The sequence below is a fragment of the Petaurus breviceps genome, unplaced genomic scaffold (assembly GCF_028583685.1).
Source record: "Petaurus breviceps papuanus isolate PSGF00001 unplaced genomic scaffold, PetGlider_PUasm1.0 91133, whole genome shotgun sequence".
Classification (NCBI taxonomy): domain Eukaryota; kingdom Metazoa; phylum Chordata; class Mammalia; order Diprotodontia; family Petauridae; genus Petaurus; species Petaurus breviceps.
Genome location: NW_027187419.1, coordinates 99,113,179 through 99,137,978, shown reverse-complemented (window position 1 = coordinate 99,137,978; position 24,800 = coordinate 99,113,179). Strand labels below are relative to the sequence as shown.

Sequence of the window (24,800 nt, the reverse complement as noted above, 5' to 3'; positions counted from 1 at the left end):
TCAATTTATTTTTGAACTTTGTCTAAAATATCTTTTAAAAGCATGGGTAGAATGTTAAACAACGGGAGAGGGCAGAACTGGCAGTCTTGATAATTATGTCAGATGATTTTAATTTCATTTTTTTCCTTAAAAAAAGAGATAGAGGTCCAATTGAACACTGGGAAGTGGTTATACTACAACAAAATGTATAAAATGTAAAAAAGAAATAAAAAGGGTAGTTGGTTAAAGTCATTGACACTCAAAATCAATTCAATAAATATTTATATAGCACTCTTTGGGAATACAAAAATGAAAAAAAATATCACAGTCCCTTGCCTTCAAGAAACTTACAAATTAATGGGGTGTGTGTGTGTGGGGGGGAATGGTATAATAATATTAACTCACCCAGGAGCATATATTCAGAGCTAACATGACCTCAGAGGCCATTGACTCCATTTTACAGGTGAGAATAAGGTCCAGAATAGAAAGATGAACCCAGGTGTTGCTTCTAACTCCAGAGTCAGTGTCCTGCTGTACCACACTGCTAATTGAGTGGTTTAGAATGTGCTTTGCTTACAATAATTCTCTGAAGTAATTTGTGAATGGGTTATTATTACCATTTTACTGATAAGGAAACTGATACTTGGCAAGTTGAAGTGAGTTTCATGCTCAAAAAGAACCAAGATTCCAACTGAGGTCTTATGTCCTAAAGACCACCATTCTTTCCATTAGAACAGGCTATATAAAAGTCAGCATGACACAACATAGAATGTGATCAAGGCAAAGGGATGCAGCTGCTAAACAAATTAAGAAATATGAGGAGGGAGAGGAAATTTTTACTGGGGCTGGAGTCAAAGAGCTGTGTTTTTGATGAATGAGAATGGAAATCAGGCTTATGTTGGTTATCTTTACCAGGAAACCTATTAAGTATCCACACCAATGAAATCAGAGTAGGTTATTTTTCTTTTTGTGGGAGGATAGCTGATATTTCTATACCATTTAGTTTATAAACCAGGATCATGGATCACAGACTTTAAGAGCTATTTAAGAGCTATATTCGATTGCATACCAAGACCAAAATCCACACTACACATACCAGATACATGATCATCTAGTCTTTGAGAGAATATTTGCTACTTCTTGAGGGGAATCTAATCACTTTATATCTCATCCTATCCTCATAATAACGCTATGATGTAGGCAAAAAAAAAAATACTGTTATCCTCATTTGATAAAAGGAAACTGAGGCCCAGAGAGATTCAATGACCTAAGGTCACAAGGCCAATAGTGGCAGAGTTCCAGGCCTCCTTGAGGCAGCTGAGTGGCATAGTGGAGAAAGAACTGAGCCTGGAGTCAGGAAGTTCCAGGTTAAAATCAAGCCTCAGACGCTTACCAGCTGTGTGAATCTAGGCAAGTCAATTAACCTGTCTTAGTGGGAAGGAAAGGACTGAGTTCTCTCTCTCCTACCTTTGACCAGATGGCTGAAATTTGAACTTCAGAGGAAAAGTTTGAAAGGAACTCACACTCTGTAGCCAGCATGACAAATAGAAGAGAGATTCAAATGAGGGCAGGTTATTCACTGGAAAGATACACTGAGGCATTGGCTCTTCCTGCCAGATCACCAATGAGGGAATTATTTCTCAAAGCTCAAGTGCCATTCAGTGCTGTATCACACGTGACTAAAAGCAGCTAGAAGCTTTGCAATCCTCAAAGCACTTGAGGGCTGAGGTAGTCAAGGTATTCTGCTGGAATAAGGGAGGGCAGTTTTGTACCTGCCCTCTTCAATCTCCAGTTCCATGCAAAATAAATAAAAAGTAATTTGGGGAGAGACTGTACAAGCAGCTAGAGAGATTGAGAAAGGTTTCATGCAGATGGTGAGACTTGAGCTTAGACTGGAAGGAAACCAGGGATTCCAAGCCTTACACATGAAGAGTTAGTAATTTCCAGGCATGGCAGAACCCAGTACAAAGACACTGAGACAAGAGTTAGAATGTCCTATGCATAGAACATGGAGTTAGCCAGTGTGACTGAATTGCAGAGTATGAGGAGGGAAAGCAATATGTAAGAATAGGGGAAAGGTAGGGAGGAGTCAGGTTGTGTAGAGATTTAAATGCCAAACAGAAAATATTGGACAGTAGAGGTAAGGACTAGAAGGTGGTGATAGTTCCAGATGTGCATGTTAGGGACATGACTCTGGTAAATGAGTGAAGGATGGATTGGAGTAGGGAGAGACTGGAGGCAGGGAGATCTGTTGCAATAGCATCAAAGCATGCAAAGGTTGAGAGATAGTGAGAACCTGAATTAGGATTGAGGCAGTGTGACCAGACAGAAGAAGATGGATGTGAGAGGAGTTGCAGAGATGACTTATGGGAGATAGTAATAAGGTTGTACTGGATTCAGTAAAGTGGTTTGTTTGTTTTTTTGGAGGGCAATTGGGGTTAAGTGACTTGCCCAAGGTCACACAGCTAGTAAGTGTGTCAAGTGTCTGAGGGCAGATTTGAACTTGGGTCCTCCTGACTCCAGGGCCGGTGCTCTATTCACTGTGCCACCTAAACGCCCCTTAGTAAAGTGTTCAGATTGGGAAGAGACTGGAGTGTGGGGAGAGCACAGGTGATAGCATGGTAAAGCTCTGAGAGATTGTATGTGATGGTGGGGATGAAGAATGTGTTTGGGAAGAGGAAGGCATGGGCAGAGATGAAACGATAGGAGATTCTGACCGGATAAAGGAATTTCCAAGTTCTTGATCATGCAAGTGGAGCACCTGTGGGTGACGGTAAGATAAAGGATGTTGCCATTTTATGTATAAATAAAGTGGAGTGAAGAAGTAGGTTATGAGAGTTAAGCAGGCAGAGTAACTTAGAGATTAGGATGTTTGATGGAAATTCAACATAGAACATTAAGTTCCCTCATATGAGAACATGAAACAGGATAGAGAGAGAAACACTAAGTCAGGCACTGAATTCAGTTAGAATGCAGGGGAAATGTTTTGGGAGTAGATGGATTTTGGCTAGCACAAAGTGGTCTATATTAGGCTTCCCTTTGGTTGCTGAAACATGGTGGAAAGGATATCCTGTATTGATCTCTGTGGGAAATAATCAATTTGGTTCTTTCTATTTTTCTTAATTGCTTCTGTAACTCAGTATTTCCTAAACTTTTTTTGATCTTGAAACATTTAGGCCTTGAAATAGACTGATAGACTCCATAAATATATGGAAAACTCCTGGGATAAACAGAAGTTCAAAAGATTTTTAGAGAAAAAATAGAGGAAATTAAGCCTGTTTTTCCATGATCAGAAAATTGCCATATGCAATAAGTATTTTATATACAATTTCATATTTAATATTTTACAGAAGAAAATATAACTAGCATTGCAATTTTCCAATGGATGTGGCAGAACACCAGGGTTCCATAAACACAGTTTAGGAAATGCTGCTCTAACTGCTGTGAATGGGTCAAGGGGAGGGGAAGATGTAGAAGGTTATATACTTTACATAGCTCTTCTATGACTTTTGCACATTGTTTCCATTTCCTTTAAATGTCCGATTTTTATGCCTCATCCAGGGCAACGTGCTCTCACATTTTTAGGCTGTCTGGTCAGGATTTGCACCTTTTAAAAGATACTTCTCAAATCCCTATCTATATGAGATCGTTCCCTAGCCATGCTGACTTTATTCTCCTTCTAGTTTGAAATGGTGTGCTCAGAGTTATACAGACTATCTGTCCCTCTAATATGTGATCCTTGTATAGCTCTGGCCCAATGATAGGTTTTCAAAGAGTTTGGGTTTTGGTTGTTGTTGGAGTGGTGGTTTTAACCTAAAGCCTGATAGTGTTTTAATGTCACCCTTTCAAAATGGCTCCTGCAGAGCATTAAATTTTCTTATAATTTAATTTGGCTCTCCTGACACCATTTGTTGCTCCTCTAGGTGAAATGCTTTTAAAATTATACATTTCTATTTATGCCTTTTCTCAGTAATTGTTACTATGATTTTCAGTTCTGGTAGATCTATATTAAACATAAGCCATATTTACTCTCTTTGACTGGAAGACACATGAGAACTGGTATTAGTTTCCTGCTTGAAGACTTAGTTCTTAATGTTCTATAAGTTTAAATAATATTTGGAGACTACATAATGCCTGTCATCTAAGACTCCTAAAATTTCCATTGTAGTACCTTCCATAAATTTGACCATAAGCATTTTATTAAGCATACAGTATGTGCCAGGCAGTGGGAATACAAAACAAATGAAAAATAGTTCTTTCCCTAGAGGGGCTTACAATGCTACTGATTAGGGAAGTCAGGAAAAGCTTTCTATAGGATGTCAATATTACCTTCATTTTACATTTAAAGAAACAGAGAGCTAGAGGAGTGATGCGCTTACTTAAGAATCATCCAAAGAATCATTTGAAGAGTCAAGAAAAGAATCTTAAAACCTTGGGGCAGCAAGGTGGCTCAGTGAATGGAGCACCAGCCCTGGAATCAAGAGGAGCTGAGTTCAAATTTTACCTCAGACACGTAGCGCTTGCTAGCTGTGTGACCTTGGGCAAGTCACTTGACCCCAATTGCCCTGCCTTCCCCCCTCCAAAAAAAAAAGAATCTCAAAACCTTTTTTTCCAGACCTCATTAGGACCAGGTGACTCACCGATTTCACCCTCAAATCACACTTGCTTCCATATATCCTTGATGTCATTCAAATGGATACCCCTTCCAATGGTAGAGAGTATAATCTATCCATGTCTATATGATTCCCATCCAGATTCTTCATGAAGCCTCCATAAAGGAACTACCCAACATGCTCAAGACCTTTGAATAGCTCATGGATACAAGTAAGAGAGTTCTTTTCCCATCATGCATGGAAGTCATCACTGGTGATATACTATAGTATACATATACCTCTAGGCATATTTCCGTTGCCGTTTGTATCATATGTAAATTTAATTCCTCTGAAGTTGTGGTGTTCCACAATTCATTGCCATATAGTACCACCAGTAGAATATTGACATAAGCAAACAAAAAACATGGGGTTTATTGATAGGGAGCACCTTGGAACTATTGAAAGTACTTCACAATTTCTCAAATTCAATCCAGCTCTAGTTCTTCCTCCTAGCCAGTTCTGGGTTTATCTTACTTTCCAGCTTCTGTGCCTTGTCCAAAGGTACACGGACTAATGGACTAGCTCTATGGTCTGTCTATCCAATTACACGTGATAATTTGGGCAACATGCAATCTTCATTCATTTGTTATTGTTGTTTTTTAACTGTATGGATGACTATTAGTCCAATATCTCTTGGGTTGTCATGGATCTAATTGAAGAAGCCTTGTAGTATTCCAGGCTAAGTGCAATAAGCCCAATATCATCAGCAAACAAGAACATCTGGAGAATTCCACCATTTTCAGGAAATCCTTTTTCCATTTGAACTTTGCACGAAATATCCTTCATGGTGCTGTCAAACACTTTTGGCAAGCATCTTTCTCTGTTTCCTATCTTGTTTGATATCAGTATTCAAAGGAACATTGATCAAAGTTATCTTTGTGGTCACATCTATCAAAAACAACATTTAATAATATTAGCATGGATATGGTCAACATCTTGGAAGAGAATCTGTAAGCAGCAATCAGCTCCACTGAGGCAAATGTAGTGGTTTAAAAAAAAAAAACAACAAACCACTAACAAATGATAAATACTTAAGGATTTTTTTTTATACTTTGTGTGACTATGGAAAATACAGTTTATAGTAACCTGCCTGTTCTTTTATAATATTTCACCCTCAATACATACCTAGCTGATTCTCATAAATATCTTGTAGGAAGGAGGAAATAGGTATATATCTCAACCATTCTTAATGCATTTTTGTTCACTGTTGTAGTAAATATGCTGTCTGTGACCTTTTCTATTATTTTGGAATCTTCCCTTTTGAAATATCTTGAAAATCAATTTCCTACTGCCTTTGAACTTGTGCCACCTGCATCAAGGATTCCTTCTGCATTTATTTGTTCAAGTCCAGTAACTTCCCAACTTTATATTCTTGAATGCAATTTCCATTTCTTCACATAAAATATGGATACTGAAATAACTAAGTCCAAATGTGGTCATTCCAATTTTCATCAGTGGTGAGACTAGATCAATAGAGAGCCTGACAAATTTGTTCCATTTCATGTTGATTTGTTACCACCCTTCCAGCATCACCTATAGAAGCTCTTGAAATAACCTGCCTTAGGTGGTTCTCAAAACAAGCTTTCTGCAGGCTCATTTTCTTCTCCTATGCTTTTTGATATTTTGTGAGGTTATAATGATGCCTTTGATTTCAATCCTCAATGAATGGGCTTGGCCTTTGGATTGCATCTTCTTTTTACTTATCTCTAGACTAACCTCCCCTCTAGTCTGCTAATCAGCAATTCCTCCACTAAGGAATTTCCCTGATTTTTGGCCCATGGTGGCTCTTCTTCCAATGACAAAAGAAATCTTTATCTTTTCTTCTCATTTGGAGGTGATTTTGACTTCTGCTGGTTCCGAAAAGGACAAATTAGTCATTTCCTGTTTGTTAAGAGATCCCAGTTTCATTTTTTGGTGTGATAGTGTTCACTGCTTTCCATATTCAGCTGGAACTTCCAACACCTCATAATAACATAGGTGAGAGGTGTCTGAGTGATCCACAAATCTTCAGCTTCTTTCATTTCTTAATTTGGAACTATATTTTCCAACATGATGCTGACTACCTTTCCTTCTGCTTATCTTCACATGGAAGTCCAAGTCTTTGCTTGGAAGTAAGAGATATACAGCTAGTAAGTGGCTGAGGCCAAATTTGAATTTGGGCCTTCCTGACTCTAGGTCCAATGCTGTAATTACTGTTATGTGATTAAGAAATCATATTCACAAATACAATTTCTAGCTAAAATCCTACTTCAGTGGTTCTTAACCTAGAATTTTGTTTTAAATATTTGGATAACTTTATTTTAATATAATTGGTTTCATTCCGGAAAGCAATTTGGGACTATACTCCAAAAGATATTAAATTCTGCATACTCTAACCGAGGAATACTGATACTAGGTCTATATCCAAAAGAGATCAAAGAAAGAGGAAAAAGACCTATATGTACAAAAAATATTTATAGCAGCTCTTTTCACGGTGCCAAAGAATTGGAAATTGAGATGATAGACATCAATTGTGGAAGGGCCAGACAAGTTATGGTATATGAAGGTTATGGAATACTATTGTGCTATAAGAAATGATGAAGGGGAGAGTTTCAGAAAAAGTTGTCAAGACTTATATGAAACAGCAGACAGAGGCCCGGATGCTGACTCCATGGCACACAGACAGAGGCCCAGATGAAGCCTGATCAACGTGGCAGCAAGTTGACCCATCAACCACAAGGGCCACTGCCAGGCCTATCACCAAAGGGCTGGGACTGGATGGAGCAGGGTAAGAATCAAATGTAGGGCCCCTGGCAGGGGCAGCAACTACTCCTGGGACTACCAATCCACAGCCCAGAAATTTAAAAATCGCCTATCTGGACCCCCAACGACCAGGATGGCAGAGTGAACCCCAGATGCTCCAATCCTCCCCTCTGACCCTGAAAACATAGTAATTATAGCCCCAGGGCAAAACCTTAAACAGTAAAGGCTTGGGACCCTAGAGAAAGGGCGTGGCTAGGGCCCTGCCTCAAAATGGGTAGAAAGCAGACTACAAAGACAAAGACTCTGGAGTCCTACTATTGTGAGAGGGAGGAACCAAATTCAGAGGGAGACAGTGTTGACTCCACACCCATAGCTGAAGCCTCAACAGGAAAGTGGTCTCAAGCACAGAAAGAATTCTTAGAGGAGCTCAAAAGGAACTTTGAAAACCAAATTAGAGATATAGAAGATAAAATTAATAAATCTTTTAAAATCAAAATTGCAAAATTAGAAAAACATTACAATGAAGAAAATAGCTCCTTAAAAAGAAAAATATGTGATATGGGAAAGGAGCTCCAAAAACTAACAGAGGAAAATAATTCCTTAAAACTAGAATCAACCAAACTGAAGCAAATAACTCTATGAGAAATCAAGAATTAGTCAAATAAAACATCAAGAATGAAAAATTAGAAAAAGAGGTAAAATATCTCAATGGAAAAGTAACTGACCTGTAAAACAGATCTAGGAGATATAATCTGAGAATCATAGGCCTACCAGAAAATCATGATGAAAAAATGAGCCTGGACAACATCTTCCAAGAGCTCATCAAGGAAAACTGCCCTGAGATACTAGAACCAGAGGGTAAAAGAGAAATAGAGAGAATCCACCAGACACATCCTAAAGGAGATCCCAAACTGAAAAGTCCTCGAAATGTTGTGGCCAAACTCCAGAACTACTAGGTAAAGGAGAAAATACTTCAAGCAGCCAGAAATGAACAATTCAAATATTGAGGAATGAACAGGATCTGGCAGCCTCTACACTGAAAGACTGGAGGAAGTGGAATACAATTTTTCACAAGGAAAAAGAGCTTGAGTTATAACAAAGGATCACCTACCCAGTGAAACTGAACATATTCTTCCAGGCAAAGAGATGGTCATTCAACTATATAACAGAGCTCTAGACCTTCCTGATGAAAAAGCCAGAGCTCAATGGAAACTTCAACCTCCAATTACGAGATGCAAGAGAGACATAGAAAGGTAAACAAGGAAAATACACACACACACACACACACACCGTGTTATTTAATAAAAGCAAACTGTTTATAGACAAGTAGAGGGTATGAGTATAAATTAAACAAAATGATGATAAGAAAAACCTTATTAGGGGCTACAAAGGGACTGCAATGGAAGAAGAGGAAAGAATGAAGTGGAAAAGGGTAAATTATGCCACACAAAGAGGCATAAAAACAATATATCAGAGGGAAAGAAGGGAGGGAGATGAGTATTATATGAGCTTTACCCTCATTGATTCTGGTGCAAGGAGGGAATAACACAACCAGTTAAGCATAGGGCTCCATGGACCATATCATAATAGAGGGAAAAAGGGGAGAGAGAGGAGTTTTGCATGAGAATTGCTCCTGTCACTCTTGGTGCGAAGAAGAAATAACATACTACATTAAGTATACAAATATCCTACAGGCTATAGAAGGGGGGAAGGACTAAAAAGCGGGGATGGTTAGAAGGGAGGGAAGAAGTAAGGGGAAAGGGGAAGAAAAGGGATGGGGGCTGATAAGAAGGGAATGCTGAGGGAGATGGTGGTCAAAAGGAAAACTTTTAAGGAGGGGAAGGGAGAAGGGGAGAAAAATATAAGCATAAACAGGGGAGGGAATAGGATGGAGGGAAAGAAACAGATAGTAATCTTAACTGTGAACATGAATGGAATGAACTCTCCCATAAAATGGAGGCGGATAGCAGAATGGATTAAAAACGATAATCCTACAATATGCTGTTTACAAGAAACACATCTGAAACAGAGGGATACGCACAGGGTAAAGGTAAAAGGCTGGAGTAAAATATATCATTCCTCAGCTAAAGTAAAAAAAGCAGGGGTAGCAATCCTTATCTCAGATAAAGCAAAATCAAAAATGGATCTAATTAAAAGAGATAAGGAAGGAAACTATATCCTGCTAAAAAGTCACCATCAAGTATGAAGCAATATCATTACTTAACATATATGCACCAAGTGGTATAGCATACAAATTCCCAGAGGAGAAGGTAAGGGAATTAGAGGAAGAACTAGATAGCAAAACTATACTAGTGGGGGACCTTAATCTCTCCCTCTCTGAACTTGATAAATCCAACATCAAAATAAACAAGAAAGAAGTTAAGGAGGTGAATAGAACTTTAAAGAGGGTAGGTATGATAGATCTCTGGAGAAAACTGAATGGGGACAAAAAGGAATATACCTTCTTTTCAGTGGTACATAGCACATACACAAAAATCGACTCTGTACTAGGACATAAAAACCTAGCAATTCACTGCAGAAAAGCAGAAATATTAAATGCATCATTCTCAGATCATGATGCAATAAAAACCATATGCAATAAAGGGCCATGGAAAGACAGGCTAAAAATTAATTGGAAACTAAAAAATTTAATCCTAAAGAATGAGTGGGTCAAACAAGAAATCATAGAAACAATCAATAACTTCATTCAAGAGAATTTCAATAATGAGACAAGATACCAAAATTTGTGGGATGCAGCAAACACATTTCTTAGGGGAAGTTTTATGTCCCAGAGTGTTTATATCTCATGAATAAATTAGAGAAAAGGGAGGTCAATGAATTGGGCATGCAATTGAAAAAACTAGAAAAAGAACAAATTGAAAATCTGCAATTAAATACTAAATTAGAAATAATAAAAACCAAAGGAGAGATTAATAAAATTGAAATTAAGAAGTCTATTGAATTAATAAATAAAACTAAGAGCTGGTTTTATGAAAAAGCCAATAAAATTGATAGACCCTTAGCCAATATGATAAAAAAAAGAAAGAAGAAAACCAAATCATTAGTATCAAGAATGCAAAGGGTGACTCTACATCCAATGAAGAGGAAATTAAAACAATGATTAGGAATTATTTTGCCAAATTTGCACATAAATTTGACAATCTTAGTGAAATGGATGAATATTTACAAAAATATAAGTTGCCCAGATTAACTGAAGAGGAAGTAAATTACTTAAATAACCCCCATCTCAGAAAAAGAAATTGAACAAGCCATTAGTAAACTCCCTAGGAAAAAATCTCCAGGGCCAGACAGATTTACTAGCAAATTCTATCAAACATTTAAAGAACAATTGATTCCAATATACTACACACTATTTGGGAAAATTAGTGAAGAAGGAGTCCTACCAAATTCTTTTATTAAATTATCATTTAATAAATAAATTATCAGTACCACAAACATGGTACTGATACCTAAATCAGAAAGAGATAAAACAGAAAAAGAAAATTATAGACCAATTTCCCTCATGAATATGGATGCAAAAAAATTTAAATAAAATATTAGCAAAAAGACCACAGCAACTTATCACAAGAATAATACACTTTGGTGAGGTAAGATTTATTTCAGGAATGCAAAGATGATTTAATATTAGGAAAACCATCAGTATAATTGATCATATCAACAATAAAACTAGCAGAAACCACACGATTATCTCAATAGATGCAGAAAAGTCTTTTGACAAGTACAACATTCATTCCTATTAAAAACACTAGAAAGTATAGGAATAAATGCAGCCTTCCTTAAAATAATAAGTAGCATCTATTTAAAGCCATCAGCAAGTATTATATGCAATGGGGATAAGCTAGAAGCATTTCCAATAAGATCAGGGGTGAAACAAGGGTGTCTGCTATCACCCCTCTTATTCAATCTGGTACTAGAAATATTAGCAGTAGCAATTAGAGAAGAAAAAGAAATCAAATTAGGCAAAGAAGAAACCAAGTTATCACTCTTTGCAGATGATATGATGATATACTTAGAGAATCCTAAAGAACCAAGTAAAAAACTACTTGAGACAATAAATAAATTTGGCAAAGTTGAAGGATTTAAAATAAACCCACATAAATCCTCAGCATTCCTGCATATTTCTAATGAAATCCAACAGCAAGAGATAGAAAGAGAAATCCCATTTAAAGTTACTATAGACATTGTAAAATATTTGGGAATCTACCTGCCAAAACAAACCCAGGACATATACCGTGTTTCCCCGATAATAAGACCTATCCCGAAAATAAGCCCTCCCCTTACTGTGTAAGATTCCTCTAAAATAAGCCCTCCCCTGAAAATAAGCCCTATTGAGATTGCTACTGTAGTGAAGGTGATCCCCTGTGCTACACACTACATTACGGTACCCTCTGTATGCACCGTCCCCCCCCCCCGGGTGAAACGCACGCCGCACTCCGAGCTGCATCCAATCAGAGCTGCAGCAGTGAGCGCGTCATCCTGTTCTTTATTGAATTCATTATTGAATAAAGATACATTTTTTTGTTCACATTTACCTGTTTATTAAAATTGCTGTCAATGTTCATTAAAATAAGCCCTCCCCTGAAAATAAGCCCTCTGGTGTTTTTCTGTCCAAAAAATTTAATAAGACAGTGTCTTATTATTGGGGAAACACAGTAAGAACACAACTACAAAATACTTTTCACACAAATAAAGTCAGATCTAACTAATTGGAAAAACATCAATTGCTCATGGCTGGATCGAGCTAATAAAATAAAAATGACAATTTTACCTAAATTAAATTATACATTTAGTGCCATACCAATCAATTTATCAAAAAACTACTTTACAGAGTGGGAGGTGGACACATCTGGCTTGAAGGTGAACAAGAAGGAAGTCGTCAAGGCTGTCACCATTGTGGAGATGCCCCCCATGGTCATTGTAGGCTTCGTGGGCTATGTAGACCCCCCCGGGGCCTGCACAGCTTCAAAACCATCTTTGCTGAACACATCAGTGATGAGTGTAAGAGGCAATTCTATAAGAACTGGCATAAGTCCAAGAAGAAGGCCTTCACGAAGTACTGCAAGAAGTGGCAGGATGATGATTGCAAAAAGCAGCTGTAGAAAGACTTCAGTAGCATGAAGAAGTATTGCCAGGTGATCCACGTCATTGCCTACACCCAGATGAGCCTGCTTCCTCTGACGCAGAAGAAGTCCCACCTGATGGAGATCCAGGTGAATGGTGGCAGCATGGCTGTGAAGTTGGACTGGGCCTGTGAGAAGCTGGAACAGCAGGTGCCCATGTACACCATGTTTGGGTGGGACGAGATGATTGACGTCACTGGAGTGACCAAGGGGAAGGGCTACAAAGGTGTCACCAGCCACTGGCACACAAAGAAACTGCCCCGAAAAACCCACTGAGGCCTGCATAAGGTGGCATGTATTGGAGCTTGGCATTCTGCCCATGTGGCCTTCTCTGTGGCTCGAACTGGTCAGAAAGGATTCCACCATTGGCCAGAGATCAACAAGAAGATCTACAAGATTGGCCAGGGCTACCAGATCAAGGATGGCAAGCTGATCAAAAACAACGCATCCACTGATTATGATCTGTCTGACAAGAGCACCAATCCTCTGGGAGGCTTCATCCACTACAGTGAAGTGACCAATGACTTTATCATGCTGAAAGGCTGTGTTGTTGGGACCAAGAAGCATGTCCTCACCCTGCAGAAGTCTCTGCTGGTACAGACCCAACGTTGCACCCTGGAGAAGATCGACCTGAAGTTCATCGACACCACCTCCAAATTTGGTCATGGTCGGTTCCAGACCGTGGAGGAGAAGAAAGCTTTCATGGGACCACTCAAAAAAGACTGTGTCATGAAAGAAGCTGCCTAGTTTTTGCAGATCAATGTGGAGCTGGTGAATTCACAATAAATTTTTCAAAATTAAAAAAAAAAGAAAAAAAATGCTAGGGAAGGTGGCCTAGCTATACCAGATTTTAATTTGTATTATAAAGCAGCAGTCATCAAAACCACTTGGTACTGGCTGAGGAATAGAGCATGGATCAATGGAATAGATTGGGTACACAAGACTCAGCAGTCAATGACTCTAATAATCTTACTCTTTGATAAACCTAAAGACCCCAGTTTTGGGGATAAGAACTCACTATTTGACAAAAACTGCTGGGAAAATTGGAATATAGTATGGCAGAAACTGGGCACAGACCATTATCTAACACCATATACCAAAATCAAATCTAAATGGGTGCATGATATAGGTATAAAGGCTGATACTGTAAGCAATCTGGGAAAGCAAGGAAAAGTTTACCTGTCAGATTTATGGAGAGGGGAAGATTTCATGACCAAACAAGAATTAGAGAGCATTATAAAATGTAAAATGGATAACTTTGACTACACGAAACCGAAAAACTTCTGTAAAACAAAGCCAATGTAACCAAGATTAAGATCAATTGGGGAATGGCTAAACAAGTTATGGTATATGAATGTAATGGAATACTACTGCACCAAGAAGAAACAAAGAGCAGATGGACTTCATATCTACCTGGAGAGGCTTATATGAACTGATGCTGAGTGAGAAGAGCAGAACCAGGAAAAATTTGTACACCATTACAGATACAACGTATATGTGACAACCAACTTTGATAGACCGGACTCTTCTCAGAAATGCAGGGGTATAAGTAAACTCCAAAAGACTCATGATGGAGAGAGATGTCTACATTCAGAGAAAGAACCAGAAAGAACAAATGCAGAATTGAATGCAGATTGAAGCAAATTACCTGCTCTCTTACTTTTTCTCGTTTGGTTTGGTTTCCTCTTTCCCATTGTTCATTCCATCTGATACAATCCTTCTTTATAACCTGACCAGTATCTAATGTGAAAGTATCTGTAGATCCTATACCTGATTGTATACCACCATGAGGGGTGGGGAGGAAGGGGAGGGAGGGGGAGAAAATTTGAAACTCAAAGAACTGGGGAACTGAATCTTGTAAACTCAAAGTAAATGAACAAATTAATAAAGCTAAAAAAAAGTAAAAAAAAAAAGACTTGTATGAAACAATACAAAGTGAAATGAGCAGAACCAGGAGGACAAGTTATACAGCCATAGCACTATTATGAAGAAAATCAATTTTGAAAGACTCTAAGCAATACAATGAGCAACCATAATTCCAAAGGACTCATGTTTTCCAAATTCCAAAGGAAGCATATTTTCTTCTCTTTCTTGCCCTTTCTTTTTTCCTTGGACATGGCTAATGTGGGAATTTTTATGTGTGATCATACATATATGTAATGGGTTTTGTTTTTCTAGCCCTCTCAATGAGTGGGGAGGGGAAGGATGAGAATTCAGAACTGAAAATAAAACATGAATTTAAAAATTAAAAAGCAATATACTTTGTTTCTTTTGTAATCCTATGTATTTTTAAAATGTATCTAAAATCATTATTATGAGTTCATGGGCTTCACCAGACTGCCAAAGGGGATTCATGTCACACAAAAAGTTAAGAACCCCTGTCCTCTTTACTACACAAATAAAAGTGCTATTAACCAGCTCTTGGTAGACAAAACAGTAGTATCAGAAGCACTCTACAATGACTGTTCATAGTCCTCTTCCTTATGCTGTTATGAGAATAGGAAGACTTGACAAAGAGCATTTGATAATATTAGGGTGAGATTACAATTGGAAGCCCTGACTGTAAGATTACTAGTCAGGTTTTCTACTTGGTGTTAACAAGCACTTCTCCTTGAGCTAGGCTCTAAATGTCCAAAAATTGTCTCAGTCTTTAACAATGGTTATAACATTGAACTGAGTCAGGAAGGCCCAACTTCAAATCTGGTCTCAGATACTTACTAACTTTGTGACCCTGAGCAGGTCACTTGACCAATGACTGCCTCAGTTTCCGCACCTATAAAATGGGGATAATAATAGTACCTGCTTTTATAAAAAGAAGATAATTTGTAAAGTGCTTTGTAAACCTTTAAGTGCTATATAAATACCATTATTATTGTTCTTAAATAATAGAAAAAGCAAACAAATGATTAATAATAATAGAATATGTTACCCATAAGAGTGACAGTCTAAAAGCTTTTAAAATGCCTCATTCTTTAATGTAAACTCTTTGAAAGTCATTTAACAGCCATTCTAATAGTTATAATGGAAACAGAATCGATAATGGGGGGTTTTCCTCCTATCACACCTTGTGGTTGAAAAGGATCTCATACATTACATAATTCAACCCTTACCCAAGTAGGAATCTGAAATATACTATCCTGGACATATGGTCGTCTAGCCTCCTGTGTGAAGACCTTCAGGGCTGACGAAGCCATGACAGCCAATTCAATTTCTGGACAGCTCTAATTTTGGCAAGTTTTTTTTTATCCTTCTATCAAACTACAATCTGCCTCTCTGCAGCTTCCTCCCATTGACTCAAGCTTCCAGAGTGAATAACAATTATAACTTGGATTTATTTAGCATTTCAAGGTTTACAAAGTGCTTTCTTCATCAAAATGCCCTCAGGTAGATAGTATGAACATAGTTACTCCCACTTCACAAGTGAAGAAAGAGGTTAAGAGAAGGGAAAGGGCTTGCTCATAGTTACACAACTCTAGGTCTCCTAACTCCAGGTTCAATGCTTTCTCTACACCATCCTGCCTCTTTAAGGCAAAAAGAGTCTAATCCCTAATAATGGTTAAAAAAAAAAGAGAGACAAACAAAACAAGACACCACAGCCTGAATAAAGAAACTGAGGGCAAATTTCTTTTTTTTTTTAAAAGCTCTGATTCTGTTTTCTTTACTTCATTTGGTGACTCCACTTCTAGTTTCCAGTAAGAACCCAAGTTATGAAAGGCGAGGCCTGGGGGCCTTCTCCCCTCTGAAACCATAAGATCCTATGAAAGGTCTTGGTCCTTGGACTCTGGTCCAAGAACCTTTTAGAACGTGAATGGAGGCTATGACCTTGTAATTTTGAAAGGTCAGTAGGATATTTCAGCATTTTCATGTTCCAGAGTCTGGGTTCTTGAGCCAAAGCAGTGTCAATGCCCCAAGCACCACTACCACTACCATTAGCAGTGACCTTTCGGACCCAGGCCAGCAAAAGCTGAGATGAGAACTCATTCAGTAGTCCTGACACACTTAGATATGAATTTGGGGGGACTAATGTTAATGTAGTAACTGTTATGCCTACTCTTCTCAGGGCCCTAGATGGCATGGAGAAGAATCTGTCCCTGAGGTTTGGGGGGAGATGTTGGCATGCTTATTTTTTCTATACATTTGAAATAAACATCCCTTTGTAAAAGCCTTCCTCCACTGTCCCCCCTCCCAAGTTATGATTCTACCTGGACAACTTAGTAGTTAGAAAATACTTGATGCCTAAGAAAGCAGAGAGCTAAGGTGAAGGAGAATTTTTTTTGGCCTAAGGTGATTTTAATAATTGCCTTAATTGTTCATTTTACTGTGTATATGTGACTACCACCTTACTGTTAAAAAAATATCTTCCTTATCTTTAGTTAGGCCCTTTTATTTCAAATCCCCTTTTCCCCCTATGGTCTGCCCTCACAGGAGATGAAGAACAGCTGGATACCATCTGCTACAAAGTAAGTCATCACACATTTAGGAAGCATCACATCCCTGAGTTTGGGCCTCTGTGTAGTAATGCAGCTTTTGAGAGATTTGGCAGCCATATCATTACTCAGACTCCACCTTCCTAAAATTGTACATTCTTTCCCAATATTAGGCTAGCCACTTCCTGCACATGCCCTGTTCTCCTCCTTCTCCACCCACATCCTGGACGACCTACCATCATGCCATGTGCAAAGCCACCTGAGAAACAGTTCAAAAACGTACATCTCATGTTGTCAACCAGCAGCCTTGGACTCTCATTATTGCCCGTGTACTCTGACTTTTCACAAAATAAATTCCTGAGTGCCAGGGAAAGCAACATTTTCTAACATCTGAAAGATGTGCATCTAACAAAAAGTAATATTTTAAAAGTGCCTCTCACCCCACCTCCCTGATTCTGCTATGTTACATCCTAGGTGTCTGCCTACCTTATCTACCCCTAGGGCATATGCACATAGTGTTTACTCAATGAATGTTTGGAGTGATAATGCTGCTTCATAAGTTCATAATAGGGAGTCTCCCAAAGAGAACATGTATTATAAGAAAAGTGGAAGAGGGGGAATGGAGATTATTTGAAAAGAAAGGAGGCTAGGGTCAGTCAATTTACAGATTATTTGGATAAAAAGCCAATTAGTTGCCATAAGATCATAGATCATGGATCAAAGATTGTTAGAGCTACTCTGGGCCTTATAGATGAGGAAACTAAAGTCCAAAGAGTTCACTTGCTACCTGGGGGGGGGGGGGGAGCAGGGACGGGGAGGGTTACTGGTCAAGTGACTCCACCTGGATGGGTTTTAGTTTTCTCACGTATCAAGTGAGGGAGTTAGACAAGATGGCCTCCAAGGTCCCATCCAATTCCAAATCTATGGTCCTTTGATTCTCTGGTTCTGTGTCCATATAGTCAAGGCTAAATAAGAATTAGAGCAGACTCTGGTTGTAAGAGGGACATTTAATGAGGCAAACGGGAAGGTAAAAATATATCAGAACTGTTTATGGTTGTCTGTCTTCCTCTTCCTCTTTCTCACCCTGGAGATGTAGAAAATGCTTTATTACATTGTTCATAAAACTTCATTAACATACTGTTTAAACCTAACTTTATGTGACTAAAGATTGTTTAAACCCAAAATGTTACTTTGACTTCAATAACTCTTTTTAGTTTTTTGCATTTTGGAGGGCAATTGGGGTTAAGTGAGTCGCCCAAGGTCACATGGCTAGTTTTTGTGTTAAATGTCTGAGGCCAGATTTGAACTCAGGTCCTCCTGACCCCAGGGCTGGTGCTCTATTCACTGCACCACCTAGCTGCCCCAACTTCGATAACTCTTCAGAAATACTGGAGATGGCTACAAAAAATTTGGGGTTCCCCAGGTCTACCTGTGGATCTACCCAAACATTTCTGTTTGGAGTTTACTCATACAGTTCTTATTTTGGGTCCATACAACTTGTATTGTGGTTCCCTTATGTTTAGTCTTCACCCAAATTTTCCTGAATGTTTATATTCAATGATATCCATCTCAATCTACCTTGCTTTCAAGTTGACCTCTTGGCAAAATTACTTAACTGAGTTTGTGTGGGTTCGTGTGTGAGCACCCTTTTCTAAATCCTACGTAATGTAAACCTTCCAGAGTCTGGATGGGAGGGAACCATACCTTCTTTCCAGCTCACTCTCCTCTAAAAAAATGACCAGATAACTTCTTTCTAGAACTATTTCAGATGTTGGGATGTGTTCTCACAAATAACAGTGGCAGAAGAAGGTGAGATAACTTGATGAGGTAGCACAAACATCTACCTGTCTCTACAGTTAAGGACAAGAAGCAATGAAAGGAAACAGAGCTTCCTTTGTTGTCATTCAGTCATTTCAGTCATGTCCAACTCTTCATGACCCTATTTGGGGTTTTCTTGGCCAAAATATCGGAGTGGTTTGCCATTTCCTTCTCCAGCTCATTTTACAAATAAGGAAACTGAGACAAACAGGGTTAAGGGACTTGTCCAGGGTCACACAGCTAGTAAGTATCTGAGTTCAGATTTGAATTCATGAAGAGGAGTCTTCCTGACTCCAGCTCCAGAACTCTATCCTACCTGCCCCAATGGATCTTCCTAACAGTTTTTGAAACTCTTCTTTCAGCTCTGTGAAGGAGTTCTTTGAGCTACCCATGGCCATTATTAGGACTCATACATTACTTTCTCTTCTATACTCTTGGATTCAGTCAAAAGGGCTTCTTTCTGTAGCTCCATACAATTTATATAAATAAATTGTGTGTATACACACATACACATATGAGATGGGGTGGGGGGAAGGGTTAGTCTAGATGGTCTCAGAGAGGTAGACTCTCTGTCATTGTCTTGGCATTATCCGTCCCCCAGTCTTTCATGCCTAGGATACCCTCTCCCTCCTCACATTTGCCTCACAAAATCCCATCTGAGATGTAGCTCAAGCACCACTTTCTACATGAACCTCTCAGCGTTCTTTATATTTATTCTGTATATGTTAATATATGTTGTTGTGTGCTCTTAGAATGTCAGCGCCCTGGGAGTATGAGTAATCTCTTTTTTTATATCTTCATTCCCAGCATCCAGCACAGTGCCTGACAGTTGTAGTTGGCAGATGCTCAACCAATACTTGTTGATGAACATTTTAAGTATATGTGATTTCATCAGCATTGGTACTTCTTTCCTGATGAATATGGTAACCCCTCTGTGCCTTAGTCCACTAATGGTCTGTATGAGCAGTTGTACCTGTGAGAAATTCACTACCTAGCGGCCAAGCATCTGGTACAAGGTCTCTCCAAACTTAGCCAGGCTGGTCCTTGGACAACAACATATAGTCTGCTCCCAGGTCTGTACTTAAAACCTTTTCTGCTTAGCAGAATTTGACAGAATTTTTGTTTCTATGACATAGACTTCAAGAATCCATGGTTGTCTCCATGACACTTAAGAAGAGGATGACTATCATCACCATTTACAAATATTTTTCAGGCAGGTATTTCATAGAGAGTTCTGGACTTGAAATCAGGAAGACCTGGATTCAAATCCTGCCTCTGACATATACTATCTATGTTTACCTCAGAGCTTCAGTTTTATATGTGTGTGTATTTGGGGAGATACATATGTATACATACATACCACATGCATATACATATGTGTATGTATACATATATGTATGTGTTTACATATATTAATTGTGTTTATACACACATATGAGATGGGGTGGGGAGAAGAGTTAGTCTAGATGGTCTCTAAGGTCCCTGCTAGCTATAAATCTTTGGGTTTATGTCATCTCCTGTGAGTGAAGGGAATGGGGAGAAGATGTCACTATAATAATAATTATTTTTTCTGTACCATCTCCAGGCAACTAGAGACCCTCTAATATAGGGATCAAGCAGCAGATCTGAAAATATCCTGTGGGCAGAATTCATTTTAGATTCAGCTTCTGACAATAATTCTTACTGGGAATTGCCAAGTTGCTCCCTTATTTTCCTCAAATAAGAGCTTAGTGTAGTACTAAGTAGAGACAGCTCTTTAATAAATGCTTTCAATGCTACTGTGGATCTTGATGCTATGACGGATTTGTGATTTTATCAGTGCTGTTGTTCATTCTTCATTTTCAAAGAGGACCAATGGCATCATGGGAGGCAGCATGGTTTGCCCATGAACTGGATTTAGGTGAAGCAGAGCTGCACAAAATTGTCAGCCTCACTCTCTCTTCCTGAGTCATCAAAATCCAGTGTCAGGACAAAAGTCAAGGTGATGGTGATGGCCAGGATGCAGTGGGTGACCTTGGTGTCTCTGATGTCTGACCAAGCTCTAAGAGCTTTCATAGCACCTACTTCAGCCACCTTCATGGCTGTTTGAACAAAATCGTTCTCATCTGTCCATTCCACTAGGGGAAACCTGCGTGGGGGGAGACACCTTCCCTAATTCACAGGTTTGAGGCTTATCAGCTATCTTCAACCTGGTGTTTAGCCCATCTGTCAAGATGGCTTTACCAGGGTGTGGCTGCTACACATGCTACAGTTTCTTGGAATCAGCAGTGTGGATTCCAAGTAAAGGCAGAGATGCACATCACAGTCCCCCCACGCCTGCTCATTCTGCTTGGTTCTTGTTTCTAAGTTTCTATAAATGCTCCATGGTGGAGAGGCCTTCACCACCAGGTCAGGTAAAAAGCACTTGGTTATGAATCCGAGAACCTGAGCTTGTATTCTGTCACTGACTGCTGATGTGATCTGCTTCTTCATCTGTAAAAGGGGCATGGGCTAGATAATCACTAAGGTCTTTTCCAGTCCTGATCTATGACCTACACTGCTTTGGAGATAACAATGCACCAATAAGGCCATCTACCTATTGTTTCTCATTCTTGGTAAAAGACCAACTCATCTGGTTTTTTTTTTACCAATTCATACATACATATTATTATATATGTATATATAATTATATATGTATATATGAACAACACACATGCACGTATGTGAATACAACCACATGTGCATATATTCACATATGGACACAGACGCATGTGTGTATGTCCTGTCCAATGAAATCTGTATGCATGAATACATGTACACACATTTATATACATGTATGCTTATATAATTATATATTACATTTATTTTATGCGTGTGCACATGTACATATATGCATATATATGTGGATATGCACACACATATATTTGTACATATATGCCCTAAAGAGTGTATTTTATGTGAAACCTCAAGGGTAAGTTGTTGTTAATATACTGCAGTCTTCTCATGCCCATCATAACCCTTTAGGTTATTTGTAATTTTAATACTCCTGAGATCTTGGTTTTCCATGAGATTCGAATCTAAAAACCTAAACATTAATCGGCTTAATTAATTCAGTTTTGCATCACATTTCTCCACTATCATGCATTTGGAAGTTCTAAAATATTCCAAATGCTTCATTTAAACTTAATTGTAATTATAGCCATACATATTTCCTCAAGGACATGTCTGACTAGAAAAGGAAAGGAGCCAATCATGTAGCGAGAAAAGGATAAGAGATGGACAGCTAGACTGTTGTGCTAGGATCCACAGAATATTAAAAGACTAGAGGAAGTCCTATGACACATTGGGTAGACCCTGTCTGCTCTGTAGTGTGACAATGATAAGAAACACACAGAATGAGAAAGCAGGGATAAGCTGCACCCTTGATATCACAATTCAAAACATTGAGGGCTTGACAATAAATCATAAGCTTCTCAAGACAAGGGTCAATGACAAGGGGTCATATGTCTTTGCCTCCCTACCTGGTCCCCAGTGCCTAGAAAAATACTGGGCAGCCAGGTGGCACTTAAGTACTTAAGGATTCATGAGAGTTCCCTTTTTTCTGGACAAACATCTATTAGATAGCAAAGAGAAACTGCACCATTTTTTGCTTGGGAACTCAGATTTTGAACTTGACGATAGTTGCTATATTGACTTCTGGGGATAAGAAGGCATGGAGGTGAGGAAGCAAACTATCATTTCTGAATTAAACAGTGTGAAATTTCATGGTCAGAAACCATAGTGCTGAAAAGAGGGAAGAGGGTTTCTTTTTTGTTTTTTTGGCCTCACAGATAATGCCAACCATAGGAAACACCTAGAGGGAAATCTAGTGATCCCAAGAATGCAATAAATCATAACCATAATGTCAAAGTAACCTATTAGTGTCTCTAAATATTATCTCCTAACATGACATAAACTACATAAATCAATTTCCAAGGAATTTTTGGATGGTGTTTGCTTTACTGCAGAGAGATATACAAGCCTTCCCAAGATGCACATTAAAAAATGATTTATGTCAGGTGCTCTTCCCTTCCATCAGATACTAAAACAAAATACACCTAAAGAGTGAGTTTCTGATAGAATGGTGCCTTATTCCATGTGCTAGAGGTCCTCACTTTTCCAGGAAATTTCTCCCACCAATAAACAACCTCATATAAATATAAGCTTCCGGGGGTGGAGAGGGGGGAAGGAATATTTTGTTTGTTTTTTTTTATCCCTGGAATCCAGCACAGTGCCTTGTATATAGTAAGCACTTAATAAATGCTTGTTGATTGGGTCCTAACAACACACAACATCCTGTTGACCTGCATTGTCCAAGCTTATCAGAATGTTACAAGGAAATTTCATGATACAGAATATTTTAATGGAAGAATTTTATAAGGCCAATTCAGGAAAGCAGCAGGATAAAATGAAAATAACTCTGGATTTGGAATGAGAGGACCTGGTTGAACCCTGATTCTGCCACTTCCCACTCGTGTGACAATTGAACAAGTCATCTAGAGAAAGCAACAGTAGTTAAAAAGTGTTCAAAGCTAAAGAGAAGTCAGGGAGGATGAAGAATGGGAGAAGGTCATCAGATATCTTAGGTTAACTGATTAAGGGTCACCTGCAGGATGGCAATTTTAGGTAATTAGTAGGGTTGGAAGTCTGGTTTGTAGGGTCTGAGCTGTCAAACTAGTGAGAGTAGACAACTTCTTCAGGGAGCTCGGCACCAAAAGGGAGGAGATGGCAAGGTCTGGTGAAGACTTTTTTTTTTAGGCTGGGAGAGAACTGGGCAGGTTTTAAGTAGCAGTGAAGGAACTAGGAGGAAGATATCAATGGAAAGTGAGAGAAAAGAGGGGTGACTGTTGGGCCAATGTCCTGGAGGAGATGGGAAGAGCCTTGTCAAGAAGGGCCACTTCCTTTTCAGAGGCTGAAGCAAATAAGGAGACATTGGGTTAAGGGGTGTGTGTGTGGGGGGGGGGAGTTGAGAGAGTAAGGAGAGAACAAGGAGTTTATGACAGATTCTAGAGGTTGTGACCTAGAGGCAGCTTGGTGGTACAGTAGATAGAGCACTGTATTATAGCCAGGAAGATCTGGGTTCAAATTCTACCTCAGATATTTACTAGCTTTATGACTCTAGGAAAAGGTCTTTAACTTTTGCATGCCTCAGTTTACTTACATATAAAATGGGCATAAGCATTTTTAAAAACCATGAAGAGTTATATAAATGTCATTTTATCATCATTATTATTATCTAGGTGATGCAGTGAATAGAGTGCCAGGCCTAGAGTCAGGAAGAATTATTTTCCTGTTCAAATCTGGCCTCAGACACTTATTAGCTGTGTGGCCCTGGGTAAGTCACTTAACCCTGTTTGCCTCAGTTTTCTCATCTGTAAAATGAGCTGGGGAATGAAATGGCCAACCACTCCAGTATCTTTGCCAAGAAAACCCCAAATGAAGTCACAAAGCATCAGAAACAATTGAACAATAACAAAATAATTATTATTATTATCATCTTGGTAAAAGAGGAGGTAAGGACATCTATTGAGGAAGGAGTGGAAGAAGGTAAGGGGGGGGGTATTGAAGATCATAGATTTGGAATTGGAAGGAGCCTAAGAGGTCATCTACTCCAATCCTTTTATTTCACAAGAGAGGAAACTCAGGCCTAGAAAGGTTAAGTGACTTTCCCAAGATCATACAGGTATAAGTACCCAAGCCACAATTTGAATTTAGATTCTCTGACTCCAAATTAAGCACTTTCTGTTGTACCACACTGCCTTTGAGGTGACATTCAAAAACAGTTGCTAAGGCAACCATAATGGAAAGTCAATCAAAGAAGAATGAGTTTTGCCCTTTGGCAGCCTGGGTCCATTTGAGATTAGTGAACATGAAATTTAGTGGAAAAAGTGATATGATTTTCTTAGGAGCAGAGATAAAGGAAATTATTATGATGATCCAGGGTTGATGATTGGCAAGACATGAACAGAAACAGAACAATGGAGCAAGGCCTCATGGGTAGAGGACAAGGGATAGTTAGCAAG

The 24,800-nt window shown here is 38.8% G+C and overlaps 1 protein-coding gene, 1 long non-coding RNA gene and 1 pseudogene across 6 annotated transcripts in view; 2 read left to right on the top strand and 1 right to left on the bottom strand.

Moving 5' to 3' along the window:
- LOC138155352 (myosin-IIIb-like) overlaps positions 1-24,800 on the bottom strand; it is a 381,066-nt gene that overhangs the window by 258,465 nt on the left and 97,801 nt on the right. The window lies entirely within an intron of this gene.
- LOC138155353 (uncharacterized) overlaps positions 1-24,800 on the top strand; it is a 53,426-nt gene that overhangs the window by 2,480 nt on the left and 26,146 nt on the right. Inside the window, exon 2 of the long non-coding RNA XR_011166809.1 lies at positions 4,734-4,803. This is a non-coding gene — a long non-coding RNA (uncharacterized lncRNA). The remainder of the gene's footprint in view (positions 1-4,733; positions 4,804-24,800) is intronic.
- Positions 12,314-13,574, top strand: LOC138154975 (large ribosomal subunit protein uL3-like; annotated as a pseudogene).